This window comes from Delphinapterus leucas, chromosome 8 (genome assembly GCF_059928025.1).
Source record: "Delphinapterus leucas isolate spDelLeu-1000000601 "Yukka" chromosome 8, BTC_Dleu_Yukka2, whole genome shotgun sequence".
Lineage (NCBI taxonomy): Eukaryota > Metazoa > Chordata > Mammalia > Artiodactyla > Monodontidae > Delphinapterus > Delphinapterus leucas.
In genome coordinates, this window is record NC_143136.1 from 97,873,972 (window position 1) to 97,894,940 (window position 20,969).

The window sequence follows — 20,969 nt, forward strand, 5'->3', positions numbered from 1 at the left end:
GTTATGACTAAAAGGTCTCCAGATATTGCTCAATGTTCTCTGGGAAGCAAAATTGCTCCTGGTTGAGAGCCACTGGCCTAACGGGTAGCCATTGCTACAGGTGAGAGAGGGCTTTGAGAGTAAATGAGGCTCCTTCTGGTCTCATGGATCTTTTGAATTGAGAGTCTCTGTGCCAGTCTATCCCTGGGCTGTTCTGACACGGAGGATGGTTGAGCCACCCGAAGGGCAATCAGAATATTGAATAATTATCATCTGAGGTTTATAGATAAAGGGATTCAGTCAGAGAGCCAGAGATCTGTCCCCACATCACACGGAGGAACTGATACTTGAACCCCAATTATAACACTATGCCCCATCTCTTTTCTCTATAACAAATGGCTTTTATCCCAGGCTTTGCAGATTCCCCAAACCTTAGGTACTGAGGGAAAGGGGAAATAGATAGGACTTTGGGCCCTCCTGCACTTCCACCCATCCCTAGTTTTACCTTGGCCACAGCAGCATTACTATCACCATCCTATGTTGATAATGGTTTTATTTTTCTACTAAAGTAATAACAGATAAAATCCTCTGCGTTATCCTTTACACAGAGAGAAGCTCAACAATATTTCTTATTGTTTTCAAGAGTAAGGCAAGCTGAGGCTGCAGGAGTATTAAGTTTGCTAACCTGCAAGGTAGAAATTTAATAGGGACTGGGACCCAAAAAGGCCGTTTCATTATCCATTCTTGGTCTCTTTCCAGAAAAAGTCATCCTGCCTCCATATTTCACTTTTCTAGGCTATCCTGAATTATTGTGCCAGAGTTATCTTCTGGCAGAGACTTGAGAAATTTTACCCCATTCTTGAGAATCTAAATTCTCATCCTGCTAACATCTTGCTTGGCAATCTTCAAATTCTATATTAATCCAGGAATTTCTAACTCTCCCCTTTTTCATAAAATAGGGATCAGCTCCGGGCAAGAGAAACACAGCTTGACAACTCACATCTCTGGTATCTGCCTGTCATGATATCTGAAAATCTACATTTAGAGATCGAGTTTGTTAAATAAAGAGATTGACTTCTGCAGTTATCATTTTTCTTAAAAGCAGATGAACTCGAAAATTTTGACATATGTATATTTTGTCAGCCAAAGACAAACCATCTATTTTGGGAGGCAATATTGCATACTTGTGAATTGTGTGCTTTGGAATGTGTGCTTTGGAGTTAAACTGCCTCAGTTCATATTCCAGGTTGCCACTTTTAGCAATATTATCTCAGACAAGTCTTCTAAATTTTTATGAACCTCCTTTTCTCCTCTGTAAGGTAGGGTGATAATGCTCTCTATATTGGAGTTATTGGAATTAAATGAGATAATATATGTAGAGCATTTTAAAAAATACTCAAAAATAATTTCCAGTTCCATTGTTATTACTACTTTATTCCCAGGGAACCATCCTGCATGCATATTATAAATTAAAGAAATCATTGATAAGAACAATATTGGAGGTTATCTTGGCAATTTCACAATCTTCTCTGCGTTATCAGAAAACAAAGGTTATAATGAATAGATCAATAAAAATATAACTTCAGCAAGGAAAAGTGATATTAAATGAATTATAATATATTAAATCATCCCAATAAAAATCAAATTCTTACTGTAATAAGCCAGTAGAGTCCCTGTAGTAGACATTTTAAAATGTGATATACTTTTCTTCCTATTATAAATTCGGTCTTAAGTGGATTGGTAGGCGTCTAGTGAAGTTTCCACTGTCTTGTTTGACTATTTCCAGAGGACCAAGGATTCCTGAAAGGGTGAGTTTTGCCTTATACGTTAAAGAGAACTTTAAAAAGAAGTGTGAAGGTCACTAGACGTTATATCAAGTATTTGATATTTTAGATACAAAAAAGTCTTAGAAAAACTAGATAGTTAACATATTTACCTAAATAAGTGTTGTCTGACTAACCATTTTATCATATTCTTAATCCGGATCTCAGAAAGAGAAGAATAGTGTAGTCAAATCGCTATTAACTTTACTAATTGAGTAAATTCTAGAAATGTTAAGAAAAGTGTAGCGCAGGAACTAAATCAATGTTTGCAGAATGAATGTTGAAAACTTTTGGTTCTTAATGGTTGCCCTTCCCTACACCATGCATGTTCTTACTGTTGCTATGACCTTTTCTGTTAGCCAGCTGGACACTGTCACACAACATGTTAAATGTACCACTGGGTGATGTAACCAGTGATTTGGGCATTATGCCAAGGCAGGTTTTGCTCTAGGGACCTAAATTATTAATACTCATGTCACTGATTTTATTACCCTGTGGTATATGTTACATGCTGCTTGACAATATTTGTCATAAGAAGTAGACTTTACATAGATCTAGAAAGACCCAGATCTATGTAAGATCTACTTGCAGAGACTGGTGTCAAAACATTCTATGAGACCTGGGAAAATCATGTATTTTTTCCTTTTTTTCTTCCCTAGGCTTCCCTATTTCATAATATGTGCAAAGCCAATGGAATTGGGTCGGGATCGCTTCTGTATCACAAGAGGTCTCAAAATAAGCTCTCTTTCATTCCAAAAGGATACAAACAATTTAGATTAAAGAGCAATGAATATCATTTAGTTTATCATAAGGCACTGCCATTCCTACATAACATTTTTGCTATGAAATCTCTATGTCAATAGTGTTTTCTCATTTTATGTCACTGAGTGCAAGGCCTTATACCATTACTTTAATTATGCTGTGCCTGATTTTTTTTTTCTTCTCCTTCTTTTCTTGAGTTGTAGTAAAGACAGTCACATCCTGCTGTTACCATGACTTACTACCCCTGCCATTCGTACCTGGGGGAACTCCTTGGCTGCCATGGCCTGTGTAGCGACAGGTTATTCCTTGCTGGACGTAAAGCACAGTGGGATTAAAGCCATTCTCATCTCCTGAAGTCCTCTTACAAACCATCTACCGAGGTGTGTTAAACTAAGGAAAATGTCTTCTGTTTTCTCCCAGAGATTATAAACAGCAATATGCTGGGATGATAGCAGGGTTGGATATGAGAAAAAAGAGAGTAACCTGCTTTCTGAAAAATCATTCAATTGCAACCAAATACATTTTCAGCTGGTTACTTTTTATTTTATGTTTTAAATTCTACGAGTATATGTTTGTGCTGAAATTTCTGAGTTTAAAAAAAATTTGGAAACTTACAAACAAAAAGTTCCATGCTAGTAAACCTCAGTCTTTTCTTATATTTTGGTATACTACTGATTGTTTACAATCTGTAGACATTTTGCATATAATTTAAGATTAGTTGATATATCTAGAGTTATTAGTTCGACCAAAAAGTTCGTTCGGGTTTTTCCCTAACATCTTAACGAAAAACCCAGATGAACTTTTTCACCAACCCAATAATTAAACCATTCCCTCTCTACAAAAGAAGCTCACTCGTCTGAACTGCAGTAATTCTGAATATATAATGATTTAGATGCACCTATTATAACTGCATAGTTAAAAAGAAAATAACTGCTGGGATAATTCAAAATTTAAACAGGATAACACAGAGTGTACATTTAAACTACTTATATAAAAGACTTTTTCAAGCTCTCCATATTATGGAAAATATGTATCCTCTTAGCATTACTCTTATCTGTTCACTAAAGACCAATTCTCTTTTAGGTCCTTCTTGCCCTAATGTCAGTTTGGTAGCTTAGTTTGTGTTACTCTCTGTGTATGAAACTAACAAAACTGCATATTTTTCAGTAGACATCAGTCTTTCATTAATTCAGAATGCCTATTCCTTTAATTAATCCAAATTAGAAATTATGTTTCTCCCCAAACAAAATGTATCCTCACATCAATTAAATGAGAGTTTTTGATGAAATACTCGCTAACAGAGTAAGTAATTGAGATATAATTGTTTGTAGATGAAAAATAAGTACCACTTTCATGGAAAATGTGAGTTTAATGCTGATGATTTCCATGATTATGATGTGTTTTATGTGGCTTTTTATACCACTGTTTTGGAAGCATTCAGAATACCAGTTGAGGCAAAAGCATCTTAATGTTTGTTTTAGTGCTTGGCAACAAATAGTCTATAAAATATGTAATAGTTAATATTAAAATCTCATGCCAGATTGTAACTAACATAAAGAGTTTATTCAGTCTGTTTAAACGCATCGATTTAAAGCTACATCTGAATGAGTTTTCATTTAGCATTTGGGTTTCTTAGGATTTTCAGCAGGTGAGCTCTGGCGAAGTTACGGGGTGTGTGTTTTCCCCTGATTGGCACACCCTGCAAAGCAAGGACTCTTAATGTACACGCCTCAATCCTTCTTTTAAGGATCGGCTGGTGGCAGGCACCTTCAGTGCCCATGGGGTTTGCTGAGTGAGCAGAGCACAGAAAGCTCTCCTTTTGAGCCATTTATGTAGGAGGGAGAAGATGGTGAGAAGTGTCAGGCGTACAGATCTCTCCTTGTCCCATTGATTCACCAGGAGAGAACACTTTTCTTCATCATCGTTTACTTAGCATTTGATTCCTTGCTTCCCTTCACTAGCTCCCTTCTCCCTTATGCTCCCTCACTCCCATTAATAATCAGGTTCCTTTAAATCAGGTCGTACAGTTCTTTTTCATGTTGCATTACATGCTCGAAGAAAGAAAATCTAGAATGCTTTAGGAAAGACACAGTGATGTCCTGCTGGTGCAGGGGGCCTGTGCATGGGGAGACAAACGCTGGCTTTTCATTTTGGTCAGATCTACACTTGGGCAAGTTAAAGATTCTGAGATGCAGTTTCCTCATCTCTTAAGTTAGAGGATTAGAAACTACATCAGGAGGTACCTGGTATATATTGAATATGATAGAATATGGCTTCAACCTTTAGATATAAGAAGATTGGAAAGGGGGAAAGAAACAAGAGGAAGGAAAGACAGAGGGAGGTGAGAGCTGTGTGGAGGCTGGAGGCTGGTGAGGAGATGATGAGACCTGGACTGGGTAAGACACAGAGGTCCTCCTCATGATGGAAAGGGACAAGCAGTGTGATATTCATCCAAATTCATCACTTGAGAAATAACCGGAACAGACTCTGCTGATGTCAGGAGGAGGCTGGAGCCGGATGATCAACGCAAACACTTGTGGAGCTTTATTAGAACAGAATGTTATCCTGCACTACAAGGCAATTTTCCTCTTTTTAAAATTCATTTTCATTATACAGTAGTTTTATATTTGCAGACAAGTTGCAGAGGTAGTACGGGGAGTTTCCATATACCCCAATCCAGTTTCCCTTCTTGTTAACATTTTACATCACTGTGATACATTTGTCACAACTAAGGAACCAATGTCAGTATGTTACTGTTAACTAAACTCTGTACTTTATTCTATTTCATTAGTTTTTCCCTGATGTCCTTTTTTCTGTCCCAGGACCTCATTCATCGTACCGCGTAACATTTAGTCATATGTCTTCTCTTCTGGTCTGACAGTTTTTCAAGCTCTCCTTGTTTTTGACGACTCTGGCAGTTTTGAGGAGTCCGTTATTTTGTAGAATGTTCCTCAAGTTGGATATGTCTGATGTTTTTCTCTTAGTTACAGTGGGGTTAATTGGTTTTGGGGGTGATTTTCTATTCAGTTCTGGCAACCTAGGGCATGTGCTATCAACATGACTTCTTATTGGTGATGTTAACTTTGATGACCTGGCTAAGGTAGTGCTTCAGATTTCTTCATTGTGAAAATGCGCTCTGCTCTTCCCCCCTCCCCTACCTTGCTCTTGGCCACAAGTTACACACAGCCTCCACTTAAGAGATAGGTAATTACACTCCATCTCCTTGAGGGGCAGGTATCTATGTCAATTACTTGAAGTTCTTTTGTTCAGAGATTTGTCTCTCTTTCCCTGTTTACTTATTATCCAATCATTTATTTTTATCCATATGAACTCATGAATATTTATTTTATATTTGGATTATAATACAACACTACGTTATTTTATTACCCAAATTACTTTCGTTTTGGCCATTGGGAGCCCAGGTTAGCTCCTGTGTCCCTTTGACATGCCCTCATCACCTTTTACTTCTTGATCATTTCCTTACTTTCTGACACTACAAGATGCTTCAGGCTGATCTTGTATATCCCATGCCCTAACCCTAGAATGAGCCAATTCTCCAGGCACCCCTGGTTCCTTTTATTTGAGAATAGTAGTAGAAACCAAGATCTGGGTGCTGAGTGTGCTCATTATGACTGAGGTGTTGTTGCTTCTAGGCCCTCTCAGCAGACAGAGCTAGAAAATATATGTGGTATGCTAACCCATGCATGTATGCATATCTATAATTATTTCTATGTCTATTTATACATATGTATATTAAGTATTTAAATGTGAGTTCATACAGCTATTTCCATCTCTAATACTGTACCATGTGGATAATTCTAGAACGCTTTGCTTCTCTGGAACTTTTCACTCCAACAGTGAGAAATCTGACTTCCACCGCTGGTCATTCATTTACCTACTTTTTTCCCCCAGGTTTACATGTACAGTGGTTTCAGAATTGTTAACTTGCATCCCTTTGGAGAAACAACTTTACCAATGAGGGTACAGTGCTTATACATGATTGTTTTTTTCTCTAATCGTATACTTTCCAGTCATTTCCAAAGTTACTTATGTTGACTCCTTTTTAACCCACACTCTTCAGTGAGGTTACGTCATACTTTTATAATACAGTTGATTCTTTTGTCAAAGTATGCACTCCATCCTGGGATCCCCTAACCTACTAGTAATTTTTTAAAATTTGCATACATTAACTCTTTGTTCTGTAAAGTTCTGTCCGTTTCAACAAATCCATAGCATCATGTATCTGCCACTACAGTGCCATGCAAAATATTTTTACCACCCTTAAAAATCTCCTGTGCTTCACCTGGTCAATGGTGTTCCTCTCCAACCCCTTGCAATCTCTGATCATTTTTTGTCTCTACACTTTTGCCTTTTCCAGAATGTCATAGGAATGGAATCACAGAGTATGTAGCCTTCTCAAATAGGCTTCTGTCACTTAGTAAGATGCACTTAAAATCATCCATATTGTAGCGTGAGTTACTAGCTCATTCCATTTTGTTGCTGAATAGTATTCTCTGTGGATGTATCACAGTATGTCTATCCATTCATCTTTTGGAGAACATCTTGGTTGCTTCTAGTTTTTGGTGACTTTGAATAAAGCTACCATAAGCATTCACGTGAAGATTTTTGTGTGGATATAAATTAAATAAGTTGGGTGAATACCTAGGAGTGCAACTGGTAGGACTTATGGTAAGTCTGTATTTGGCTTTATAAGAAACTGAAAAACTGCCTTCCAAAGTGTCTATACTATTTTACGTTCTGACCAGTAAGGAATGAGAATGCTTTACCAGCAGTGTTGGTATTGTTAGTTTTTTAGATTTTAGCCATTCTAGCAGGAATGTAGTGACATATTGTTGCTTTATGTGCAACTCCCTAATGACAAATGCTATTCAGGACCTTTCCATATACTTATTTGTCATCTGTATATCTTCTTTGGTGAAGTGTCTGTTCAGTTTTTTGCCCATTTTTAATTGGGTTGGTTGTTTTCTTGTTGTTGAGATTTAATAACTATATTTTTTCATGTATTAGATGTAAGTCTTTTATTAGATATGTGATTTGCAAATATTTACTCACAATCTGTGGCTTGTCTTTTCAGTCTTTACCTGTGTCCTTCTCAGAGCAAAAGTAATTTTTTTTAATTTAAAAATTTTACTTTTGGGCTTCCCTGATGGTGCAGTGGTTGAGAATCTGTCTGCCAAGGCAGGGGACACGGGTTCGAGCCTTGGTCTGGGAAGATCCCACGTGCCGTGGAGCAACTAAGCCCATGTGCCACAACTACTGAGCCTGAGCTCTAGAGCCCGTGAGCCACAACTACTGAAGCCCACGTGCTTAGAGCCCATGCTCCGCAAAAAGAGAAGTGACCGCAATGAGAAGCCTGCGCACCACAACGAAGAGTATCCCCCGCTCGTTGCAACTAGAGAAAGCCCGCGCACAGCAACAAAGACCCAATGCAGCCAAAAATAAAATTTAAAAAAAAATTTACTTTTATACTCTTTTTATCCACAGCTATATCCTCTACTATGTGGAACTGCTCACGTTATTTTCAGAGTACATTACATTAGTTTCTGCTGCTCTGCATAATTGCATATTATATCTGAAAGAACTGCTGTGTATTGAGTGGTTTAACTTGTAATCTTAGTTTTTCCAATTCTGCATACGATTACAGCTGTGTCTGACAAAGCTGCTATACAGGGCACCTCGAATCATTGAGAAACCGGGGGAGAAGGCCTGGGACTGGAGGAAACCTATTACCTTCTCTATAGGGTACAACAACCATGGGAATTCACTCAGGGACCTTGGTTCAAATTCTGCTCTTCACATTTTCTGGTTGTGTGAAATTGTCAAAGTTAACTTTTCTGAACTTTGGCTTTCTCATCTATGAAACTTAGACAATATCACTCACCTGTCTTAAGGTGCTCTTGGAAGAAAATATGTAAAGAACAGGGCCTGGCGCAGGGTAAGCACTAAGTGTTAGTTCACACTTTTTTTTTTCTTCTCCTGTATGCCACATTTTCTTTGAGCCTCTCCTGGTTCACCCTAGTGGAAGTCCTCCCTATTACTAATTTTCATCCACCATTCTTATTACAAATCAGGACATGCAACTTTGAGGACCTTTTCTATTCCTTTCTACACTGCAAATGGCTCATCTTATTGAGAAGAAGATTTTCTTACTTCCAGCAAATGGCTGCTGTTGGTCTTCCTAATATCTAGGTCACAGTTCTTGAACAGGTCAGGGGAGTATCTTAAAAAACAAAACATCTTCAAGCTCTCCTTTCTCCATCTCTCATTTCCAATCTATCACCAAGCCCTGTCAATTCGACTACATAAAGATCTTCTCAATCAGCCTGTTCTATGATTGGATAGGAAGAATTAATATTAAGATGATAATTCACCCAAAATTAATCTATAAATTTAATGTAATCTTAATAAAAATCCCAATATGAATTCTTATGGACCTGACAAACCTATCCTAAGATTTATTTGGAGGAGATTGTATTTGAGATTAGCCAAGAAATATATCAAAGCATTCTATAAAACCAAAATAATTAAAGGAATGTAATATTGACTGTATGTATTTTGTCAACAGAAAATAATAGTATACTCATACATATATGGTTCATTCATTCATATTTATATGTGTATATATTATGTATATATGAGTATGTTTATGTATGTCTGTTCATAGATATGTTTATACACATTTATAAATATATATAAATATGTATGTATATTATATATACACACACATATAAATATACACATAGTTTTAAAAATTGTCAGGGAGAGGATGGACCATACTGAAAGGTCTGTATTGCATGATAGTTATGAACACTGGTCTTAGAGACAGACTGCCGGGTTTGAGTCTTGACTTGAGTCATTTCCCAGCTGTGTGACCTTGGGCTTTAACTTCCTGAGCTATTACCCAAGTTTCCTTCTGTGGAAAAAAAATCTAGTACCTATATCAAAAGGTAGTTTTGAAGGATAAATAAATTAATGTAGATAACAAGCTTAGAATAGACCTTTTCCCTAAGCACTAGTAGATGTGAACCATTATTATTTTTATTATACAAAACATAGATTTTTTAAACAGTTGTCTACCCATTTTGAAAAATAGCACTATAGTCCCTAGTTTGGAGTCCTATGCTGATAGGTGTCCATCAGATTGTTGATTTCTTGAGATATCAAATAGTTTATCAAAAAGTTTAAAATAAGTAGACAATTTTAAAAGTTATCATGAAAATAGTAGTGAAAGACTCTTTAGGGGGATATCTTTTTTTAACACATTATCCAAAACAAGAATTGCAAACTCATTGGCATAGGGGGCCAGCAGGTGAATCATTGAAGTCACCTGGATGGAGAATATGGTGAAATGGAGGCCTCACAGACCATATTAAAAAGACAACTGCTATTCAACTCCATCTGATTACCGCCATGCAGAAATATGAGTGCACGTTTTTTAAGAGAATCTGAAAACCTGGATTCCCGTGCAAAATTTTCTGTTTCTAAATGTTGACAACTAATTCACTTTTTAAAATATGGTGAGGGACAAAGTATATCTGCCATTCACAGCTGGTTCGTATTGTTCGTTTGCCATCGAGACTTAGAATCTTTAGGCTACACTAACCTGTCTTTCCTCCAGCTTGAATATCCCCATTATACCTTTTACAGTGCTACCTAGATACTACAGCTTAATACTTGTTTTTTGTTTAATCAATTTGATTTTCCTCCTGAGTCCTTCTGATTCTAGTCAATGCTTTGAATCATTAATAAAGCTCCATTTGTAGCCATTTATTTTAAATTTAGGGTGCTATTAGGGATTCTATATACTCTCTAATTATAACAATCAGATTGTTACTACATTCCATCAGGTGCTTTTTCGCATGACATAGATGAGAAAACTAGAAGGCTCAGTTACTTTTCTAAGGTCAAAGCCTTGTGGCCAGGATAGACTTGATACCGTATTCTCTAGGTCTGCCCTTTTGAGTGAGTTAGAGTTCAAAATAAGTAATGAAACGTTCAGCTCTTCCTTAGTGAAATTGTTCAGGAACCAGCTAACAGGTTGCCAACCACATCTTGTCCATCTGAAAAAACTTTTTCTAGGATCATTCTGTTGGATGACTTTGTCAAGATTATGGCTTAGAATGCAGAAAATATAGGTTAAAAGAAGTCTGCCACTTACAAATGTATAGCTTTCCAAATGTTCATTTGTAAATCAGTTGTTGGAACTCAGAATTCATTTCCTTGCAGAAAGAGTTACAACTGGCAGTTATGTTTCCCCTGAGGCTTGTCCACAAAAGACTGTTTAGCCTTAATGTATCTGAAATAGTGTACGTTTGCCATGAAAATGTGTAGAAAACAGAACTCTTGTAATTCTAGTAATTAAATAAAAAAGAAAACAGTAATATTCAATGAAAACTTTAAAATATATTCTGAATACTGATGCAATGGAAAGGGGGAGTTATCCAGAGGAAAATATAGAACTTGGAAAATAATTTTGTTAGGATTTCAGGAGGAGTCATTTCTGGACACTATGGAAGCACTTGAAAAATTAATGGAATTAAGTACTTGAAATATTCGATTTCACTTCATGACTTCTAGATTTTTGAACGCTAATCTTCCCATGATTAAGTGCTGTTTCTAGTGTCCAATTCAGTTGACACCAAAGACATGAAAGAGAATAGAAAAGAAGAAGATAAATGGAGATGTACTTTTCAATAATGCAGAAGTTGAGAGAGACAGCAAGAGAAAGAAACTTAAAAACCATATCTGTGTTCCCATGATAGAGGTGGCGATAGCTTACAGTCAGTGGAAAGAGAGACTCCTTTGACTCCTCATTAGAGATGAAAAAGTTTACTGATGGTAGGGACCTTTTCTCTGAGAAATTCCTGAAGCTGTTATTGTTTGATTTTATCATCTCAAGGTATCTTGGTCATAAGCCATGATAAATGTAGGATTGGTACAGAGTTGAAATCAAGAGTGCAAAACACTGTTCAAGTGCACTAAATATTCAGAATCCTGAATATTTATTAAACAAGGGAGGACTTCGACCTCAAATAGAAATCAACACAGTATTTTTGTGCTTAGGTTTTATCTTCTGACTTGTTTAATTTTTAGCTAGGAGTGTGAAAGATAGAGGCTTTCTGTATTTTTCAGATGGCCAAATGGTTGAATGGGAAGTTGAACAGTCTGCTGACATTTCCAGAGTGTGCTTGGAAACAGTCACATGAACAACAATGCAAATAACAATGCAAGTTACATTCACAAAGCAGAGGTCCTTTCTGCCAAACATAGCTTTACCTAGAAGGATATAAAAGAAAGAGGAGTCATCACGGTCATAAGACAGAAACAAACCAGGGTGAAGAATCTGAAAACTAACAAGGCCAAACAGGCACCAGGAAGTGATGTGGGCAAGCATGTATCGTTTCCCTTTGTCGTTCTTACAAGCGTGTAAGAGGGGGTTGCTCCCCTGACCCTCCCTTCAATACATTCGCCTAGGTTAATTGGCCAGTCAGAATAAACTGCCCCAACCACTCTGAACTAACAACAGCACGGAAACATCAAAAGCATTGTCCTGTTGCAGCAATGCAGGAAGAAGGTCATTAACGAAGCTCTGTTCCAGGGAATTTTTTTTTTTTTTTTTTGCGGTACGTGGGCCTCTCACTGTTGTGGCCTCTCCCGTTGCAGAGCACAGGCTCCGGTTGCGCAGGCTCAGCGGCCGTGGCTCACGGGCCCAGCCGCTCCGTGGCATGTGGGATCCTCCCGGACCGGGGTACGAACCCGTGTCTCCTGCATCGGCAGGCGGACTCCCAACCACTGCGCCACGAGGGAAGCCCCTTAGGCTCACTTTTTAAAATTTAGCGATAATACTACGTTAATAAATCCAGTCATTCCATGTTTTATGGAAAAATAATTTGAAAAGATAGTGGAATGATGACTATGTGCTATTTTTTAAATGTTTTCAACACATTTTTAAGACAATAATAAAACAAAAGAAAAAAGAAAGCAACGTAGTTTGGAAGAGGCATGCTTTTGCTTAAGTGATTATTTTAAAAATGCTTCAGATAAAGTTGGAAATGAAGTATTTTTTTAAGTTCTGTTTATTCTTCAAACTAAAAAATTTATATATATATATTTATTTTGTATTTGGTAATTAAATTCAACCAAATTAAAAACTGGCAAGGTTAGAGTTCTATCAGTAATAGAATATGGAAAATACGGAAATTTGTCTTAGGTAGTCACAGTTTGGTTGAGATGTCTAATGATCTTGGTCTAAAGAATTATAAATTGATAAAGTGGTAGAATTTCTAGAATTGAAGGAATTGTCTCTTTGATCCATCCTTACTGATTTACACTGGTCATTATTACAGGTTTGCAAACTAATCATCTTTCTGTAAGGTGGCTTATGTTGTTAAAAGAGAAGTCAGTCTCATATCTCTTCTATTTTAGGTGCACATGGATAAGTATAGTATGTATAAGGCAAATCTAGGGAAGAGCAACTGACTTGAGGCATGTTATCAATCACCCATCAGCCTGCACTGTCTTTGGTTGATTTTCCTCTGGCATTTCATGTACTGTAAATAGCCAGTATAGACTTATGAGGCAATTAAAAAAAGTCTTAAAAATACAAGCCCATCTATCTCTATCATATGGAATTCTTACATAAAGCTACTGGGAACTGAGAAATGCTAATTCTTCACTAGTTTCATGGCTGTAGAGATATTCCTTTTGGGGGTGAGAGATGAGAAGAACTATGCTGAAAATATCTACAGTCCCTTCATCACTATGATTCTTTGTTGGTTTGCTATCCATTTGGTTCACCCATTCACTATGTGTTCTAGAAACTTGGCAAAAGCTGCCTATATTAATATGTGTATTCCTTTTTCCTGAGCTCTTTAATAAGGGAAATGTGTTCTATTTCTTACTATTTTCTTCTCCTACATTGACAGAAGCTAGGATGTCTTATTTAAAAGAGGAATATAAAATGTTTCATACAATTTTCACTTATATACATTGCCTTATTTGCTAATTCCTGTACACTTGCAAGTTTTATCTCCCCATAGATTTTTTTTTCTAAAACATCTTTACTGGAGTATAATTACTTTACAGTGGTGTGTTAGTTTCTGCTGTATAACAAAGTGAATCAGTTATACATATACATATGTTCCCATATCTCTTCCCTCTTGCGTCTCCCTCCCTCCCACCCTCCCTATCCCCCCCTCTAGGTGGTCACAAAGCACCAAGTACATCTCCCTGTGCTATGCAGCTGCTTCCCACTAGCTATCTATTTTACGTTTGGTAGTGTATATATGTCCATGCCACTCTCTCACTTGGTCCCACCTTACCCTTCCCCCTCCCCATATCCTCAGTTCCATCCTCTAATAGATCTGTGTCTTTATTCCCGGCTTGCCCCTGGGTTCTTCATGACCATTTTTTTTTTTTTTTTAGATTCCATATATATGTGTTAGCATACAGTATTTGCTTTTCTCTTTCTGACTTACTTCACTCTGTATGACAGACTCTAGATCCATCCACCTCACTACAAATAACTCAATTTCGTTTCATTTTATGGCTGAGTAATATTCCATTGTATATATGTGCCACATCTTCTATATACATTCATCCCATGATGGACACTTAGGTTGCATCCATCTCCGGGCTATTGTAAATAGAGCTGCAATGAACATTTTGGTACATGACTCTTTTTGAATTATGGTTTCTCAGGGTATATGCCCAGTAGTGGGATTGCTGGGTCATATGGTAGTTCTATTTTTAGTTTTTTAAGGAACCTCCATACTGTTCTCCACAGTGGCTGTATCAATTTACATTCCCACCAACAGTGCAAGAGTGTTCCCTTTTCTCCACACCCTCTCCAGCATTTATTGTTTGTAGATTATTATTATTGTTTTTTTTGCGTTACATGGGCCTCTCACTGTTGTGGCCTCTCCCGTTGCGGAGCACAGGCTCCGGACGCCCAGGCTCAGCGGCCATGGCTCACGGGCCCAGCCGCTCTGCGGCATGTGGGATCTTCCTGGGCATGTGGGATCTTCCCGGAACGGGGCACGAACCCGCGTGCCCCGCATTGGCAGGCAGACTCTCAACCACTGCACCACCAGGGAAGCCCTGTCTGTATGTTTTTTGATGGTGGCCATTCTGACCCGTGTGAGGTGACATCTCATTGTAGTTTTGATTTGCATTTGTCTAATGATTAATGATGTTGAGCATTCTTTCATGTGTTTGTTGGCAGTCTGTATATCTTCTTTGGAGAAATGTCTAGGTCTTCTGCCCATTTTTGGATTGGGTTGTTTGTTTTTTTGATACTGAGCTGCATGAGCTGCTTGTAAATTTTGGAGATTAATCCTTTGTCAGTTGCTTCATCTGCAAATATTCTCTCCCATTCTGAGGGTTGTCTTTTCATCTTTTTTTATGGTTTCCTTTACTGTGCAAAAGCTTTTAAGTGTCATTAGGTCCCATTTGTTAATTTTTGTTTTTATTTCCATTTCTCTAGGAGGTGGGTCAAAAAGGATCTTGCTGTGATTTATGTCATAGAGTGTTCTGCCTATGTTTTCCTCTAAGAGTTTGATAGTGTCTGGCCTTACGTTTAGGTCTTTAACCCATTTTGAGTTTAATTTTGTGTATGGTATTAGGGAGTGTTTTAATTTCATGCTTTTACATGTAGCTGTCCAGTTTTTCCAGCACCACTTATTGAAGAGGCTGTCTTTTCTCCACTGTATATTCTTCCCTCCTTTATCAAAGATAAGGTGACCATATGTGTGTGGGTTTCTCTCTGGGCTTTCTATCCTGTTCCAGTGATCTGTATTTCTGTTTTTGTGCCAGTACCATACTGTGTTGATTACTGTAGCTTTGTAGTATATTCTGAAGTCAGGGAGCCTGATTCCTCCAGCTCTGTTTTTCTTTCTCAAGATTGCTTTGGCTATTCCGGGTCTTTTGTGTTTCCATACAAATTGTGAAGTTTTTTTGTTCCAGTTCTGTGAAAAATGCCAGTGGTAGTTTGATAGGGATTGCATTGAATCTGTAGATTGCTTTGGGTAGTATAGTCATTTTCACAATGTTTATTCTTCCAATCCAAGAATATGGTATATCTCTCCATCTATTTGTATCATCTTTAATTTCTTTCATCAGTGTCTTATAATTTTCTGCATACAGGTCTTTTCTCTCCTTCGGTATGTTCACTCCTAGATATTTTATTCTTTTTGTTGCAGTGGTAAATGGGAGTGTTTCCTTAATTTCTCTTTCAGATTTTTCATCATTAGTGTATAGGAATGCAAGAGATTTCTGTGCATTAATTTTGTATCCTGCTACTTTACCAAATTCAATGATTAGCTCTAGTAGTTTTCTGGTAGTATCTTTAGGATTCTCTATGTATAGTATCATGTCATCTGCAAACAGTGGCAGCTTTACTTCTTTTCTGATTTGGATTCCTTTTATTTCTTTTCCTTCTCTGATTGCTGTGGCTAAGACTTCCAAAACTATGTTGAATAATAGTGGTGAGAGTGGGCAACATTGTCTTGTTCCTTATCTTAGTGGAAATGCTTTCAATTTTTCACCATTGAGGCCGATGTTGGTTATGGGCTTGTCATATATGGCCTTTATTATGTTGAGGTGAGTTCCCTCTATGCCTACTTTCTGGAGGGCTTTTATCATAAATTGGTGTTGAATTTTGTCAGAAGCTTTCTCTGCATCTATTGAGATGATCATATGGTTTTTCTCCTTCAATTTGTTAATATGGTGTATCACATTGATTGATTTATGTATATTGAAGAATATTTCCATTCCTGGGATAAACCCCACTTGATCATGGTGTACGATCCTTTTCATGTGCTGTTGGATTCTGTTTGCTAGTATTCTGTTGGTGATTTTTGCATCTATGTTCATCAGTGATATTGGCCTGTAGTTTTCTTTCTTTGTGACATCTTTGTCTGGTTTTGTTATCAGGGTGGTGGTGGCCTCGTAGAATGAGTTTGGGAGTGTTCCTCCCTCTGCTATATTTTGGAAGAGTTTGAGAAGGATAGGTGTTAGCTCTTCTCTAAATGTTTTTAGAATTCGCCTGTGAAGCCTTCTGGTCCTAGGCTTTTGTTTGTTGGAAGATTTTTAATCACAGTCTCAATTTCAGTGCTTGTGATTGGTGTGTTTATATATTCTATTTTTTCCTGGTTCAGCCTCAGAAGGTTGTGTTTTTCCAAGAACTTGTCAGTTTCTTCCAGGTTGTCCATTATATTGGCATATAGTTGCTTGTAGTACTCTCTTATTATCCTTTGTATTTCTGCACTGTCAGTTGTTACTTCTCATTTTTCATTCCTAATTCTATTGATTTGAGTCTTTTCCCTTTTTTTTTTTTTTTTTTTTTTTGCGGTACGCAGGCCTCTCACTGCTGTGGCCTCTCCCGTTGTGGAGCACAGGCTCCGGACGTGCAGGCTCAGCGGCCATGGCTCACAGGCCCAGCCACTCCGCGGCATGTGGGATCTTCCTGGACCAGGGCACGAACCCGTGTCCCCTGCATTGGCAGGCGGACTCTCAACCACTGCGCCACCAGGGAAGCCCAATAGTCTTTTTTTAAAGTCAATTTTGTCTGATATGAGAATTGCTACTCCAGCTTTCTTTTGATTTCCATTTGCATGGAATATCTTTTTCCATCCCCTCACTTTCAGTCTGTGTGTGTCCCTCGGTCTGAGGTTGATCTCTTGTGGACAGCGTATATATGGGTCTTGTTTTTGTATCCATTCAGCCAGTCTGTGTCTTTTGGTTGGAGCTTTTAATCCATGTATATTAAATGTAATTATCGATATTTATGTTCGTATTATCATTTCTTAATTGTTTTGGGTTTGTTATTGTAGGTCTTTTCCTTCTCTTGTGTTTCCTGCCTAGCGAAGTTCCTTTAGCATTTGTTGTAAAGCTGGTTTGGTGGTGCTGAGTTCTCTTAGCTGTTGCTTGTCTGTAAAGGTTTTAATTTCTCCATCAAATCTGAATGAGATTCTTGCTGGGTAGAGTAATCTCGGTTGTAGGCTTTTCTCCTTCATCACTTTAAATATGTCCTGCCAGTCCCTTCTGGCTTGCAGAGTTTCTGCTGAAAGATCAGCTGTTAACCTTATGGGGATTCCCTTGTGTGTTATTTTTCCCTTGCTGCATTTAATATTTTTTCTTTGTATTTAATTTTTGATAGTTTGATTAACATGTGTCTTGGCGTGTTTCTCCTTGGATTTATCCTCTGTGGGACTCTCTGTGTTTCCTGGACTTGATTAACTATTTCCCATATTAGGGAAGTTTTCAACTATAATCTCTTCAAGTATTTTCTCAGTCCCTTGCTTTTTCTCTTCTTCTTCTGGGACCCCTATAATTCAAATGTTGGTGCATTTAAGGTTGTCTCAGAGGTCTCTGAGACTGTCCTCAATTCTTTTCATTCTTTTTTCTTTATTCTGCTCCATGGTAGTTATTTCCACTATTTTATCTTCCAGGTCACTTATCCGTTCTTCTGCCTCAGTTATTCTGCTATTGATTCTTTCTAGAGAATTTTTAATTTCATTTATTGTGTTGTTCATCACTTTTTTTGCTCTTTAGTTTTTCTAGGTCCTTGTTAAATGTTTCTTGTATTTTCTCCATTCTATTTCCAAGATTTTGGATCATCTTTTCTATCATTATTCTGAAATTTTTTTCAGGTAGACTACCTATTTCCTCTTCATTTGTTAGGTCTGGTGGGTTCTTGCCTTGCTCCTTAATCTGTTGTGTGTTTCTCTGTTTTCTCATTTTGCTGAACTTGCTGTGTTTGAGGTCTCCTTTTGATAGGCTGCAGGTTCGTAGTTCCCAGTGTTCTGGTGTCTGTCCCCGGTGGCTAAGGTTGGTTCAGTGGGTTGTGTAGGCTTCCTGGTGGAGGGGACTAGTGCCTGTGTTCTGGTGGATGAGGCTGGATCTTGTCTTTTTGGTGGGCAGGTCCACGTCTGGTGGTGTGTTTCGGTGTGTCTGTGTTGTTATGATTTTAGGCACCTCTCTGCTAATGGATGGGGTTGTGTTCCTGTCTTGCTAGTTGTTTGGCATAGGGTGTCCTGCACTGTAGCTTGCTGGTTGCTGAGTGGAGCTGGGTCTTGGCGTTGAGATGGTGATCCCTGGGAGATTTTCGCCGTTTGATATTACGTGGAGTTGGGAGGTCTCTTGTGGACCAGTGTCCCGAACTTGGCTCTCCCACCTCAGATGCACAGCCCTGAAGCCTGGCTGGAGCACCAAGAGCCTGTAATGCACACGGCTCAGAATAAAGGGAGAAAAAAAAGAAAGAAAGAAAGAAAGAAGAAGATAAAATAAAATAAAGTAAAATAAAATAAATTTATTAAAATAAAAAACAATTACTAAAATATTTTTTAAAGTAATAAAAGAAAGCAAGCAAGAAAGAGAGCAACCAAACCAAAAAATAAATCCACCAATGATAACAAGTGCTAAAATCTATACTATGAAACCCAAAAATACGAAAAAAAAAAGAAAAAAAATGGACAGATAGAATTTTAGGACAAATGATAAAAGCAAAGTTATATAGACGAAAGCACACACAGAAGCATACACATACACACTCACAAGAAGAGAAAAAGGGGGAAAAATATATATCGTTGCTCCCAAAGTCCACCTCCTCAATTTGGGATGATTCGTTGTCTATTCAGGGATTCCACAGATGCAGGGTACATCAAGTTGATTGTGGAGATTTAATCCACTGCTCCTGAGGCTGCTGGGAGAGTTTCCCTTTCTCTTCTTTGTTCTCACAGCTCCCAGGGCTCGGCTTTGGATTTGGCCCCACCTCTGCGTGTAGGTCGCCGGAGGGCGTCTGTTCTTCGCTCAGACGGGACGGCGTTAAGGGAGCCGCTGATTCGTGGGTTCTGGCTCACTCAGGCCGGGAGGGGGGGGTAGGGGAGGGAGAGGTATGGATGCGGGGCGAGCCTGAGGCTGCAGAGGCCAGTGCGATGTTGCACCAGCCTGAGGCACGCCGTGCGTTCTCCCGGGGAAGTTGTCCCTGGATCCCGGCACCCTGGCAGTGGTGGGCTGCACAGGCTCCCTGGAGGGGCCGTGTGGAGAGTGACCTGTGCTCACACACAGGCTTCTTGGTGGCGGCAGCAGCAGCCTTAGCGTCTCCTGCCTGTCTCTCTCACACTCGTCTCTGGAGCTCCTTTAAGCGACGCTCTGAATCCCCTCTCCTCGCGCACCAGAAAACAAAGAGGGAAGAAAAAGTCTCTTGCCTCTTTGGCAGATCCAGACTTTTTCCCAGACTCCCTCCCGGCTAGCCATGGTGCACTAGCCCCCTCCAGGCTGTGATCACGCCGCCAACCCCAGTCCTCTCCCTGTGATCCAACCTCTGAAGCCCGAGCCTCAGCTCCCAGCCCCGCCCGCCCTCGCGGGCGAGCAGACAAGCCTCTCGGGCTGGTGAGTGCGGATCGGCACCGATCCTCTGTACGGGAATCTCTCCGCTTTGCCCTCCGCGCCCCTGTGGCTGTGCTCTCCTCCGCGGCTCTGAAGCTCCCCACCTCCGCCACCCGCAGTCTCCGCCCGCGAAGGGGCTCCTAGTGTGTGGAAACCGTTCCTCCTTCACAGCTTCCTCCCAGAGGTGCAGGTCCCCTCCCTATTCTTTTGTCTCTGTTTTTTCTTTTGCCCTACCCAGGTACGTGGGGAGTTTCTTGCCTTTTGGAAGGTCTGAGGTCTTCTGCCTGCGTTCGGTAGGAGTTCTGTAGGAGTTGTTCCACGTGTACATGTATTTCTGATGTATCTGTGGGGAGGAAGGTGATCTCCACGTCTTACTCTTGCGCCATCTTCAATCTCCCTCACCATAGATTTTAAGCCCTTCGTTGGTTGGCGTTTTGTTTTACAGTAATAGTGTAACAGTTTGGGTCTCTCATTACTGTAGGGACATTGTGTTCCTGCACATTGTAGGAACTGAGTAGCTTCTCAATAAATAGGTAGCAACTAGTCAAATGTGGAGGGGGATAAGAGTGAAGAAGGAGAAGGGCAATAGCTTCTGGATTAGCTTGCAGCCTCTGAGATCTATACCATTATTTCACAGCCTAATTATATGTTCTTTTCAGCACATAGCACATCATTAAGACTTGATAAATAATGCTTCCTTAATACTATTATTTAACAAAGAGAAAGAAAAATATGATGCTGGCAGTAAAAGCTATTCTTTTGTTATCTCCTTCCCTCCTGGTTAGTGAGCAAATGCTGTAAAGTCAAAATGGGAAGTAGTTTAAATTTGAGAGATTTGGATCATTTTCCTGGCCAAGTCAAGAGACTGTTTCTTTCCTCTAGGCAGTCTAAAAGGTGTTAAAGGATTAGACCAGAGGAAATTCCAGCACTGCTGTGCTGTAAGAAGGATAATCAAGTAGAGCTGGGGACAAAATTGAACCATCCACCTCCTCAGGG